The sequence below is a fragment of the Rhipicephalus microplus genome, chromosome X, assembly GCF_043290135.1.
Source record: "Rhipicephalus microplus isolate Deutch F79 chromosome X, USDA_Rmic, whole genome shotgun sequence".
NCBI lineage: Eukaryota > Metazoa > Arthropoda > Arachnida > Ixodida > Ixodidae > Rhipicephalus > Rhipicephalus microplus.
In genome coordinates this window covers 27,923,181-27,937,023 of record NC_134710.1, presented here as the reverse complement: position 1 = coordinate 27,937,023, position 13,843 = coordinate 27,923,181, and the positions used below count along the sequence as shown (strand labels likewise).

The 13,843-nt window shown below is 45.1% G+C and overlaps 1 pseudogene; it reads right to left on the bottom strand.

Moving 5' to 3' along the window:
* LOC142775020 (cell adhesion molecule Dscam1-like) overlaps positions 1–13,843 on the bottom strand; it is a 429,006-nt pseudogene that overhangs the window by 212,829 nt on the left and 202,334 nt on the right.

Below are 13,843 nucleotides of genomic sequence, written 5' to 3'. Positions count from 1 at the left end.
ACTCCTAAATTTGGCCACGTAGACGCAGCACAGTCGACAGCAACGACCCTATAAGTAATACGCTTGGTCCCGCTATTTTGTCGTGCACTCCATGTGGCACTGCTGGGTTGCTGGAAGCTGGAACAAGGGCTCGTGCATATAGTCATAACTAGCAACCACACAAGCAAAAAAAAGCTATAGCGAGTATATGAACATACTTATTTATAGCGAAAATAACTCATAAATTGTTTTCGTGAGTTACTTGCTGATAGAGTCAGTTATAAATTTGAGAAACAACCCCCACGTTTTCCTAGAAAGATTTGCACACCATAGTTTTATGCAGATTTAACGACAATAACTAAACGCAATTTCTGATAGTTAGGCTTTCACAATGCTCTTTTGACTTGTTGAAAATCTCATCCTTCTTTGGAAGCACAACAACCGAATTATGTCGCTAATAAGACAGGAAGTAATCAAAGTGCCCAGCATTTTTCATGTCTTTTTAATTTTCACTCCATCGTTCTGTGCTCACCTTGTGACTGAGGACGACCGGGTGTATCTGGGAGCCAGTGAGCTTGTACCAGCGATAGTTTGGTGGTGGGTTTCCGTTGGCCGCGCATGGGATCTTTGCCAGAGTGCCCTCACGCACCCGCACACGGCCCTCGTACTCGAGCAGCTGAGGAGCCGAGTGGCCTTTGGTTTCTGCGCAGAGGTGCGTCGAAATGGTAAGCATCTCTTTGGAGCAAGGGCGCCTCCCAGTTCAAGTTAGAATCAACTAAAAGTATTATATACACATTGCGTACCAAAGTTTCACTGGTAAACAAGAGAAGACATAAGGTCATGGGCTACCAATAATATTTGCCCGCATGCATTTCATTGATGCACACTTATGAACACGAGCTTTTGAAATAACGACGCTATCGACATGTGGTTACAAAGTTTGTAAATGGGAGCCATGGCATTTTGTAGTCACCAGGAACGCCACAACTGCCGATTCAAACAGCAGGCTTATCACTAAATAGTAACGTAAACACAGGCAGCCTCGATACATCCTAAAATGGGAGCATAACTCAAGACGAAACCCGTATACAATCACCGAAATTGGGTGGCGTTTGAACTATCATAACAATGAGTGCATGGTCACACTCTAACAAAAACTTTAGAAAATAAACAACAATGTTCCAATTAGATTACATTGGGAAGCTCTCACAAGCGTGTTGTGCTTCTAGCGTTTTGGCATAAAGTGTAAACAACAAGATGTCATGAGGACATGTGTAGAAGCGCAATTATTCCCGAAAGATACGCTGCACAGTGGTTTCCACACAGCGCGAAATCTCGTTGACTGTGCCTAAAATTGCGGAAGGAAAGGCGCCTGCGTTGCTCGGGATCCTGATGTGGGCACCGGTTGTGCTGACACAGTGACTTCTAGCCTACTACTGGATGCTTGGCCATGGTGGGCGTAAAATAGAACGTGGAGAGGGCGTAAGGAAGTTGATATGTGAGGTTTAACGTCCCGAAAACGACCATATGATCATGAGAGACGCCGTAGTACAGGGCTCCGGAAATTTTGACCACTTGGGGTTCTTTAACGTGCACGCAAATCTGAGCACACGGGTGTATACAGTGTTTTCGTCTCCATCGAAAATGCAAAGAAAAATAGTTAAAAATGCAATCTTCGCATCAACATTACAGCAAGCTAAATATGCCGGAGGCGTATAATAAAAAAAGCATAAAAAGCTTACCATCAATTAGGCTTCAGGCTCTATACCCAATCGAGCACACTTTAAAAGTGGTGTCGTCGAGAATGGTTCTTTGAAATACTTCACAAATGCCGTTTCAAAAATGAATTGCTGTTTTCATGAACGTTCCTGCGACATAAAGTACAAAATCATTTTATTGCGATAACAACGATATGGTCTCAAACGTTAAACCCCACATATATATAGGACTATATGAACACTTTCGGCAGGTTTTCGCCTTTGCCGTTGCTGTAAAGTGCCGGATATGTATATATATGTGTGTATATAGAAAAATTCACAAAGAAAAATAGAGCGAAATAAAAAAAATATGTAAAACAACCGACCGGGGTTTCGAACCAGCGACCCCTCTTTCCGTAGCGCACTGCGTTTGACAGCTCACTCACGATCCATTTTTTTTTTGTTATTGCAGCATGCAACATTACAAAAAAAACACAACTACATCCGCACTAAGCTTGTAGCTTAGTGGCATAATTTCAAGACAGGTATTACCGGCGCAGGCATGGCGCATGGGTTAAGCATATGTGTGGCACACCCAGTAGCCAATCATGCACCGTAGTAATAATGACGAGCTACAGTTATATACACCATTTAACGCTGGCAGTACGCAGATGTTGAAGGAGCTTCGGCGCGTTTTCCACCACGCAGTGCTCCTGCGTTTTTTTTTTCAATTTCAAAACTGCCCTTGATATACACACAAAAAAGCGGCCCTTTTCTGTACCCACTGGTGACGTGAAAAAAAAAAAGAAAGCACACACACGCCGGACACGCCTTACGTCAGACGCCACCGCTTGGTAAGAGACGTAGATCGGTCCCTCGACGTACCACAGTTTAAATTAATAAGAAATATGTCGATTCTTGGCCAATCCCCCATAGTGGGTATGCGTCACAGTCAATCGGTAAACAAGAACAAGAATTACGTGAGAGTGCCTGCATCTGCGTGTTCAACACTTGCAGGGTGTTCTTGAAACGCAAAGGCGTACCCACTGGGGCAGTTCGCGCTTGTCCAGTGTGTACCTGTGCGTTCTTACATTGGTGGGGCCCTGCAAGTATCGATCAGCTGCTTATTTATCCTGCAACTTTTCAAATTCTTGTGATGATGATGACGGTATGTGCGCTTTATTATCCCAAAACCACCATATGATTATGAGAGACGCCGTAGTAGAGGGCTTCGGAAATTTCGATCACCTGAGGTTCTTTAACGTGCACCCAAATGTGAGCCCTTGAGCCGACAAAGTTTCCGCCTCCATCGGAAATGCAGCCGACACACCAGGGAGTCGATCCAGCGACCCGCGGGTCAGCAGCCGAGTACCCTTGCCACTAGACCACCGCGGCGGGGCAATTTCTTGTGATCGCATTCATTGCTTCACCCTTGAGGCGAAACTCTGACTTTTACATCAAACTACTGTATAAACTTCCAAAACTTGTGAAAGAACGTGCCAGGTCGCATGAATTACTTTTGTTAGCTTGTGACAGAACATTTAACTTTTTTGTAACCGCTGAGCATGTGTGCGAAGAGACACATCAGTGCAGAAATTGTTCAACACTTTTGGGGCTTAACCAACGGTTTCGAAGTAAGAATGGCTTCACTTGCTTTTGAGATAAGCGACCTCGGAATCAAACCGCAATATAGTGGCATAGCATATCATGCCACTGTAAGCCCACAGGTAGCATGTATTTTCTTTGTTTAGAGCAAATACATGCTTCTCTGTTTAGAGCTTTTCAAGGACTGATGCTGCAATGACCATCCGAAAAATCGCTAATGCAGAATTAAAATCCCTGTGGAACGCCGAGTGCTTACGGCACACGCGACTGCATAGACTGGACACGTCTCGTCGACTCCGGTCTCCGTCTGGACTCTCTCGACTCGAAACAACGGTGCTTTGCCGACTATGGCTTGGTGTCGCCTTCACCAAAGCTTTCACCTTCCGAATCAGCATGGAAGACAGTGCTGCTTGCGGTCATTGCGGCAGCGATGAAACTATTGAGCACGTTCTCTGTCACTGCCCTTGTTACAGCGTGCAAAGATGGCAACTATCTGGTGCGTTAGCTCGCCTTGACGACAGACCTTTGTCTGAACAATCAGTACTTGAAAGACGACATGATTTGTGTGCTCACAGAAAATCAGTGAAGGCCTTACTGTACTTTTTGCGTGGCAGCGGCCTATTGTATAGACTGTAGCACCCCAGCTCCCCCCCCCCTCCTTTTTTGCGCGCGTCTATTTCCCTCTTCGCTTTCTTTCCAATCTTTCTTCCCCATTCCCCCTTCCTCTAGTGCAGGGTAGCAAACCGGATGCTCCATTTTCTGGTTAACCTCCCTGCCTTTCCCTCATTTTATTCTCTCTCTCTCTGTTTAGAGCGGCGGCGGAATGGAGGCGAAATTAATCCTCAGCAGCAAGGAATGTAGATAAAGCCCAGAACTGAGTTATCTTAAAAGCTGCATAAACAATGCTTACGAGGCGATTGTTTGGAGAAAGACATCCCACTTTGCTTATGAGTGTGACAGGAGGGTCTTTACACTCACTTGGGGCGCTCGTAGTATTAATAATAAAAGTAATATCTGGAGTTTTACACCCCATATTCACGAGAGGGTTTCCAGAGGCGATGTATTGAAGAGCACCCGAAAATTTGACCGTCTGCTGTTACTTAAGGTGCACTGACATCCCACACTACACGGGGCTCTACCATTTCCCCTCCATCGAAACTCGACCGACAAAGCATCGAATCCACGACCTTTCCGAATCCGCGAACAGCAGGAGTGGAGCTAGCGGGACGTATGGGGCTGCTAGAGCCTCCTCGAATTTTCGACTGCCTCCCATCCCCTATGCCCCCACCCTTCCAGAGACCAAATATAGACGCGAGAGAATGCATGAGTTATGCAAATTATGTACTTTAGCGCTTGATTTTTTTATTGTGTTTAGTTATGCATTATCAAATTATGTACTAATGTATTCCCAACCCTTATGTAATACCACTTTCAAGGGGTCTTTAAGGTAAAAAAAATGAAATGAAATGAGTATCTTCCTGACATTCTTGACAAACTCACTTATCGTGCCCCCCCCCCCTCCCGCCTCAGTGAAAACATCCTGATGCCGCCCATGGTCAGCAACTGAGCATTGTAGGCACTGTACAACCAAGGCACATTCTCGTCATGTTAACAATATCCCAGTATCCGGGCTTTTACGCCACGAAACCACGATACGATAAGAAGGAACGCCGTAGTGCAGGTCCCCGGGAATTTCTACCCATAGGGTTCTACAACGTACAGTCGTGGCCCGGTCTGTGTAGAGCACTCGAGCAGCCAGTTTTCGCTCTTCGGGCGAAAGCTTGGGGGCGGTATCAGGCTTTGACGTGGTCAGACTAACAACTAGGCCATGCATGCTCCTGATGCACCACTTCACAGCCCGAAACTGCCTCAAGGTTTCGGCCCGCAGAGCAAAAACCGGCTGCTCGAGCGATCCACGCAGGCGTGGACGCGGCTGTAGCTTCAAATCGCACAGTACATGGGTCTCGACCAATTTGCGACCACCGTGATCGACCACCGTTATCGTCACCACCATTGCGACCACCATGAGGAGTAAGTGACTTGATAGCCTCGCCAATATAATATGGTGCTACGTGATCTTCCTTGTTATTTAAGTAAAGTGCCACTATGATTGTACTTTGACAAATGTGCTTATATGTTTTCTGTTTTTGTTGTTGTTTTGTTATTTGTTTCTTATTATTTTTCCCCTTTCTATTGACTGTACTTAATCACTGCCTTAGATTGGCCACCTGTTATAATCCCTCTGGGATTGACAGTATGTATAAATAAATAAATAAATTTTACCCGCGCCATTGGGTCAGCAGTCCAGTATCATAACTACTGATCCACCGTGGCGGACCCACTCTTACTACTGGCTACGTGGCAGCGACGTTGACAGCAATTGAGATGATACAGTCCAGTTTAACACTATAACACATAATGTGGTGTTAGATAACCAGTAGTTGCCTTTGTATTTTTTTTGCCAATGGTACGAGACTAGTTATTGTGTACACACACACACACACACACACACACACACACACACACACACGCACACACACACACGCACACACGCAAACGCGCGTGCACACGTACACACACAAACAAACAAACACGCACGCACGCACGCACACACGCACACGACAGAAGTACACCTACTGCATTTTCTGCCCTGTTAGTGATTGGTATAATGTGACTGTCTTTTCTCTTCATGGTGTCAATAAATGACACAAAGTTGCTAGCCTCCAGCGTAAGAACTTACACGTGGACAAACACATTTAAAACATTTCTTTGCAATTTTAACTTTGGACCACGGCCGTGTATTGAGATAGGAAAACCTTTCATGACAGGTAAACTGTTGACCATGAACTCACCACATCAGTGGTCAGTCAGTCTTTTTTTTTTTACTTTAGGTGCGACAGGACTGGTTTCGGGACGCTCATAACAAGGAGTTGATCGACTGCAGCATAGGTCAGGACTACCCCTTGAACATTGAGTGGCTCCCACACGCGTCAGTGTGTGGACTCCACTGTACCACGCTACACGCTCGTTACACAAAGGTTGCTTGGCACGCCCAGCTGGCCAGCTGTGCTAGATATTTTACTATTATTACAGTAAACAATAGGCATAGCACTGTGACTCTGTGGAACTCTTTCTGCATGGCCGTGCGCGACGCCACTCTCATTAGTTTACTAAATATTGAAACCGCGACTTTTCGTTTGAAAGTTCTGAGCATGGTATAAAATTTGCTTCGAACAACTCTGGCCGTTTAGTTATTCAACGAGAGGTTTTCTTCGGATGAGCATTCAGATGGGGCTCAATACCATTGATTACCAGACATACGTACGTTCTAATGTGTTATTAGGCACCTGATTTTATAGTAATATTATCGGTGGTTTTACGCACGAAAACCAGGATATATCACGAGAGACGCCGTTGTAGGGATCTCAGGAAATTTCGACCACCTGGGGTTCCTTAGCGTGCAGTTAAATCTGAGTAAAAGGGCCTCAAGCATTTTCACTTCCGCCGAAAATGCAGCCACTGGGATTCGATCACGCGACCTGCTGGTCAGCCGTCGAGCACCAGGCAAGCGGGGTGGACAAACACCGTTTTGTATCTGAGCTACGAAATCTTTTTGGGTTACACGGATGATGCGTTAGAAATGTAACATTCGTTGTCCTTTTAGTCTTGATGCATTTCAAACAAGCACTTGAAAAAAAGTATGCTGTCATTGTCTTGTGCCGTGTTATGTGTGCGGCACTCTCTTATAGATACTTTCACTGTTTACAAACGCAGGCCCTTGATGACAGCCGGTTTTGTACACCAATGTACGTAGCATCGGTGGACAAGAGCTTTAGAAAATAGCCCGCTGATTTTCAGTAGTTTCCTTTCCCTATTTGGTAATATACAATAAAATAAGGGTTCTCACTTTCACTTTATTACCCCAAAGACCTCCTAGCCGGGGTATTACACAAGGGGTGGGAAACATACAACAAATGTAATACATATGTTCTTTTGAGCTATATAAAAATTAGAAAACATTACTTTGTACATTGCGCACGTTCCTTTTATGTAAAAAACAAAAAAAGAGACTTTCCTTACACTTGAAAAGAACTTGAAAACGTGCTTTCAGTTTCGGCGTCAGGAGCTGGTAAATGAGGTGACCGGACATTTTTTGGGGTACAACGCTTGCATCCTCGAGACCATGTATTAATTTTTCAATGTGCATGAAAACGAATTAGGATTGTTGTATCAGCAGCAGCATAGCATTAGAAAAATGTGAGAATTTCTGATGACGGCACGGCCGTGTTTTATTGCGGACAAGGCTGATAAGCGCATGGCTGATGTAAAAAGTCACAGCTTTGCCACAAAGGTGAAGCAATGAATGCGATAGCAAAAATAAATTGGAATGTAATGTGAAAAATGGCAAGCAGATCGAAACGTGCCCCACGTTTCTCATGAACAAATGACGCACGAAACGTACTCACAGGTACAGACGAACGCGAATAAGTGTCACAGTTGTTACTTCGCTGTGTCTGAAAAGCTCAAAAAGCTCGCCTTTTTAGCAAACGGAAACTGTGCAGTGAGTGTAGTGACCTTTGTGCACCTGGTAACTACAGCAGAATCTTTCCGGTGAAGACCTAAGGCGTGCTAGTGCCTTCAACGTGAGGTAAGCGCGCGCACGTGTAAACATCTACTCCCCTTTCCCCTACCCACTCTTCCACGCGGTAAAGTACCCGTGGGAGGTGAATGCATCAGCACGCGTCACCTCGTCGTGACGATCTAGCGACGCGCGCTCATTGCGTCGTTTCGCTGGTAATGGTGTAATCACAATAGTTTCCCTGAGATCGGCATCGCCAGTGGTAAGTGGTAGATATAAATAGCTTGCCGTTTAAACATTGAAGGATGTTCTAATTCGTGGCTCCGAGGTGAACGCGACGCACTCACAAGCAAGAGGCCAGATGTTTAATTCCGCGCGCCAAGTCTTTTTCTGGATTATATTTCTTTCTTGCGTTTTCGTATATATAGATACGTATACATATGCGGCGAATGGCGAATGACGGTGGTCACCGACGCCGGCGGCGAAATACAGCCGATTGATTGATTGATTTGTGGGGTTTAACGTCTCAAAACCACCATTTGATTATGAGAGACGCCGTAATGGAGGGCTCCGAAAATTTTGACCACCTGGGGTTCTTTAACGTGCACCCAAATCTGAGTACACGGGCCTACAACATTTCCGCCTCCATCGGAAATGCAGCCGCCGCAGCCGGGAATCGAACCCGCGAACTGCGGGTCAGCAGCCGAGTACCTTAGCCACTAGACCACCGCGGCGGGGCTGAAATACAGCCGGGAGTGTCAAAATATGTGCTATCGTAATAAAAGATGTACGCTTCAAACTTGGAAAGAAATGAAGGAAGACAAAAACAAACGTTTTTTTATTATGTGTGACGTTACGTGGCAGGAAAAGGGACATTGTTATGTACTGATACTTGCAGGCGGGGGAAGAAGTCAGCCTACCACTTGAGGGAGGGAACAAAGACACTGAGGCTATTATTACAGGACGACTACGTATACTGCCGACGATATATATTCCGGTTAAGTCAAGTGTGACTAGAGGTTTAACAATACCACCTCTGTACGCATTGCACTACTGGTTATTCTGCATCATCAGTGTGATTTCTGGGAGGCACTTCCTCAGGTGATACTTTAAGATATCTCAAACCATGGGCAATTTGCCCTAACCAGTCTGTGTAACCTGAAGTTCCGGATAACGCGGTCACTTACAAAATACGAAGCAGAACCGGCGCCTTATTTCTTCTACGAGCTCGCTATAAGTGCTAAGAACATTTAGGCGAAAACCTGCTACTGACATCACGAAGAGAAAAGGGGGCGTATAACGGCGATAGACCACTCGGCACGTGTAGGTAATCTGCGCTCCTGTCTCGTCCGATGGTGCATATATCTCTCTCGCTTGCATAGCCCCCGCCTTCTTGACTGGAACCCAGAATCTCTTCCATCTTGATTACCTGACCGGCGCCTTCCCCTCCCACGCCAACTCTAAAGTGGCGCCAAGATGTTTGAATTATTAAAAAACACAGACCTTGCCAGAGTGCGGCAAATTAATGCCACTCCGCTCCAGGCGTGTCGCAGAGATGTAGCACCCGAGTCGCGACTTCAAGTTGTCGAAGTCGCGCCTTGGGCGCTACATCTCTTTGCTTGGGCGCCACATCGTTTGCTTAAGCTTGCCGCGTCAGTTCGACTAGTGACAAACGAGGCTGCGGAGCAGCACCACGTGTCGCCTCCCGTTCGTCGCCGCGAAGGAAAGATGGAGTGTTTTTTTGAATCGCCAAGTTTCGCTTGTCGCAAGTGAAGCGCTACCTGTTACTGTAGAAACAACGTTCTCCGTTCTGAAACTAGCAAAAAAAAAGTGAATCAATTCCCGCGGAAGCAAACACTCTTCGTTCCCCATTAGCGCTATGAGGTAATACGTATATTATAGCTCACCTCGAGAGAGCTGTGCTTTGCACGAGGCGTCTTCATTCTTAGCACGAACTTATTTTATTGTGGACATTTGCAATTTATACGTCCTAGTGAATGGGGCTTACAGCGTGGGAAAAGCGAGGGATTTGTTAAGAATGCAAAAAGTAATATTGCCTATTTCTGAGCTTCTACTCTTTCACTTTAACATGCACATGCATCCCACGTTTGCTCCTATTATTGCGCACTAACGGAGGCCTTATGTCGTTTAGCGTTACTTGCGAAAAATGCACCATTAAAAGGGCTTCGCTTATTTTTTACTGAGATAAATTATCACGCACTGTTGGGAGAACTCCTCAAATTTAGTGTTTTAGACGCGAAGTGCCTTTTCGTCGAGCTCAATCTAGTGTGCGGCGCATGCGCGTCCCTCCTCTCTCCACCCTTCTACGCCCCCTCTCTTCTCTGGGCATCCCTCTCAGCGGCGTTACACCGATTGCGCATGCGCTACCCCTTCCCTCTCTCTCTCTCCTCTTACGCTACCCCTCCCTTGCCTCCTAACGCCAACGCAGGCAGCGTCCACTAGGACGCTTCTTGATGAAAAAAAAAACCCGACTGCTCGCACTGCACAACCGCTCACAAGCCACCCCGTATACATAGACACTGGATCTTGACCTTCAAGGCAGTGCCCTCGAGAAGCGTATAATGGGGGGGGGGGGGGGGGCTAGTTTGTAAGACATTTAGGAAAATTATAACTGCGCCAAAGACGAGACATGAGACTGTCCGCTTCGTTCTCGTGTTTCGTCTTTAGCGCAGATATAATTTTTCTAAAAGTAGTGCCCGTGGGATATTTCTCCTGTGCGTTGTTGAGCAATAAAAATTCGCAGCGTGCGCGTTAACTAAAAGCGGACTGGGCGTTTCAGTGTCCAATCGGAGTCCTCTGTTTCTTATTGCCATAAGCACCCATTGGTATCTTCCATTACGAAACACTGGTCCGTCACTGAGTATTTTGCACCTCCCTATTTTCTTCCTGCGCAATGCCCCGATGAGGGCCAGCGTCAACGCCACCGACACTGTATGTGTTAGCGCCCGCTGCTTCATATATACACATGGTTCTTTTAGCTGTGGATGGTGGAATTTTTTCGATTAGCGGGAGTTTCCAAGGAATGGTGCGCTCTCAGCTTGTATGCGAGATGGCCGAAAAGCAAATCCAGCAAGAGGTGTCGACAAGACCACCGTACGCACGCACGCTTGCGTTGCCGCTATGGGGCTGGATGCAAAACGCTACAACACTCTATAGTTTCAACGAGGAGGGCCGCAAAGTATGGGATAAAACTCATTTAATAGCTCAGAGTGAAGCAATTTTGTTGCAAGCGTATTCAACGAGCTCGGGCTGCTAAACGCCTTAGTCTTGACAATCAAATCCGCTATAATGCAAAGCCTTATAAACCGCCATCTCAAGAAGGCAACACGCCTCTTGTACTATCGAAACCCTCCTCATCAGCGTCCGAAGATACAGAAACGAGCGCGTTTTTATCTCCTGGAATTTCTCGGGTTTCTGGCACACTTCGTGAAGCAAGAAGAGATGCCCTGACGACGTCATTGTGGTACATACTCTTGATTGGTCTTCATCGACAGTCATCATCATCATAATTTTCTAGCTACAGCGCCCCGCCCCTCACACTGCAGATGTTGGCAGCTCGAGGCGCGTGCTATTCAGAATGAGTTCTGCCGCCTCGCAGTTCCGACGCTGGCAGCCACCGCCGGTCTCCTTCGGCCTTGTAAGATAAAGTGGCGAGACTCCTTCACGTCACATGGCCTCTCGCTATAGGTCTATATACGTGAAATACCAGCTGTGAGTTGATTGCTGCACTGCTTTACCACGCAGATGCCCTCTCATTCTTCTTTGTTTCGCATTACCATACTGCGCGATCAACTGAAGCAGGCACGTAGCTGACAAGTGCTAAAAACTGGTATATTCTCCACGCCTAATGCTGGCGTTGTCCATATCTTTTCACATGAATATGTTTAACGGAAGCCTTGTTGTGCTGACGTGAGGAATAAACTTCATTCTAAAAAGTTGACTATGTTTGTAAATATTATATGCTCTAGCATCTTACAACGAATACTACTTGGAGAAATGGGACGATAGTTGTTCGAAGAGTATTTTTGCCCAGATTCATGGAGTGGAACGACTTTTCTGATTTTCCATTGACTGGGAAAAGTAGAACTATCCCGTGATTGTTGGAAACTTTTAGTTTAATAGAACTGTAAGTGGCAGTACTTTTAAAAAATGTGTGTCAATACCATGATAACCAGGAGATGAGTCATTCTTAAGTAATTCAATGAGGCGCATAACTTCAAGAGTTTCAATAATCACTGATGACATGGGTGAATAATTGTGTAAAATCATGCTAGGTAAATCATTATACGGCTAACTACAGAGACGTTTTTGATAAAAGAATTCTTAAGAACAGCAGCGCAATGGGTTTCACTTATTTAGTTACCCGATGAGTCAGTCAAGAAAATATGAATGTCGGATAAAGGGTTAATGACTCGCCGAAATTCTATTTGCATTATTTTGTAACATAGGCGGCAAAACTTTTGTAAGAAAGTTGTATTTAGCGGATTTCAGTGTAAATGTGCAGATAGATCATGCAGATTTATAAGCAGCCCAGCGCGGGTTCTTAGTGGGTAATTATTTTGCGGCACGACTAAAACGTTTCTTTCAGTTAGGTGAGCGTTTGATATGAGCGTTGTGCCATGGCGCACGCACGTTACATATAATGGTACGGCAAGGAATATACTTATTGGTTAGTCATTCAACTTCAGCTGCCAACATATAGCCCACTTAGACTGCACTAGACGGGTATCAAAGCTGCTTAAAATTGCGTCTAGGAAAGCTGCTAGTTTACTGTTAATATGTCAAAGTTTGCTTTCTTGTAGTTCCATATCGTGTTATTTTTTTATTTCCATTAAGACAGGGTGCATTTAATGAAAATGATAGTAATGAATAATCACTGGTGCATAGGTTATAGCGGTAATAAAGTTGGTCGATTCGTTAATATCAGATCAAGAATGCTAGCACTGCTAGTATATAGTTGTCCTTGTTGGGGGCGTTACCACTTTTGTCAGGGAAAATACTAAGCATAGGGTATTAAATTCACTCGGTTGTGGCGAAGACGTTATTGAGTATGCTTTTGCGTTCCATAATACGATAAAAGTTAAAATCTCTGAGCGAAAACAGAGGATGGGATGGAAATCATGTGCAAACTATAATTATTGCATTGTGAAGTTCACCGACAAATGCTGAAGAAATATAATTGTCGCTGCCACACATGTGCGCATGTGACACATGTGTGGTGTACCGCATTCCCTTTAGTTGTGATAAGCAATACATTGCACAATCTTGTTGCTGTACAAACTTCGTTTGCGGAAGCATTTAAACCTTCTACCCTCTGGAAGTTATGGTAGCCTTCTGCTACGTTGTAAGCATTACAGTTGAACACTTATGTTTGAAAATGTATTCATTGTAAGTAAGGCTAAGACGCGTAAAAGAGAGTTGATTTGAGGCGTACTGTATTTGGAAACTTCGTCCCGAAAAATGCTTAACCGCCGCTCTTGTGCGTTTCTGAACAGAAAGGAGTGTGCGTGTGTTTTCTTTTGATCAGTGGTGACTTGCATGGATACAATTGGCGCAGAGACTCAGTAGGGTGCTTTTGCACGTGCTCTGTACGGACTTAGGAGAAAGTGTTTTCACTTAAATAAACATCAGTTGTTAGTACAGTTCAGTGTCACTGTCCCTGTGCCTGCCTGTAAAATTTCTCCCTTTTTCGAAATTTTATTGGCTTCAGTCAACTGTGCCATTACGTAGTAACATTGCATCATTTGGTCTGGTAAATTTAGAGTTCAGATGAAGCATCCGCCAACAAGGCCTTTTCATAAAAAAATGGTCTTTAGCATCTCGTCTGATTTCAGATGAGTTTATCTCACTTCTAGTAAGTCTGCTTTGTTATACATGGACAACTGTACAACGGTATGCGAATTTTCCGTGTTTTGTAGCAAGAAACAAAGAATAAATCATGAAGCCTAAACTCGCAGATACA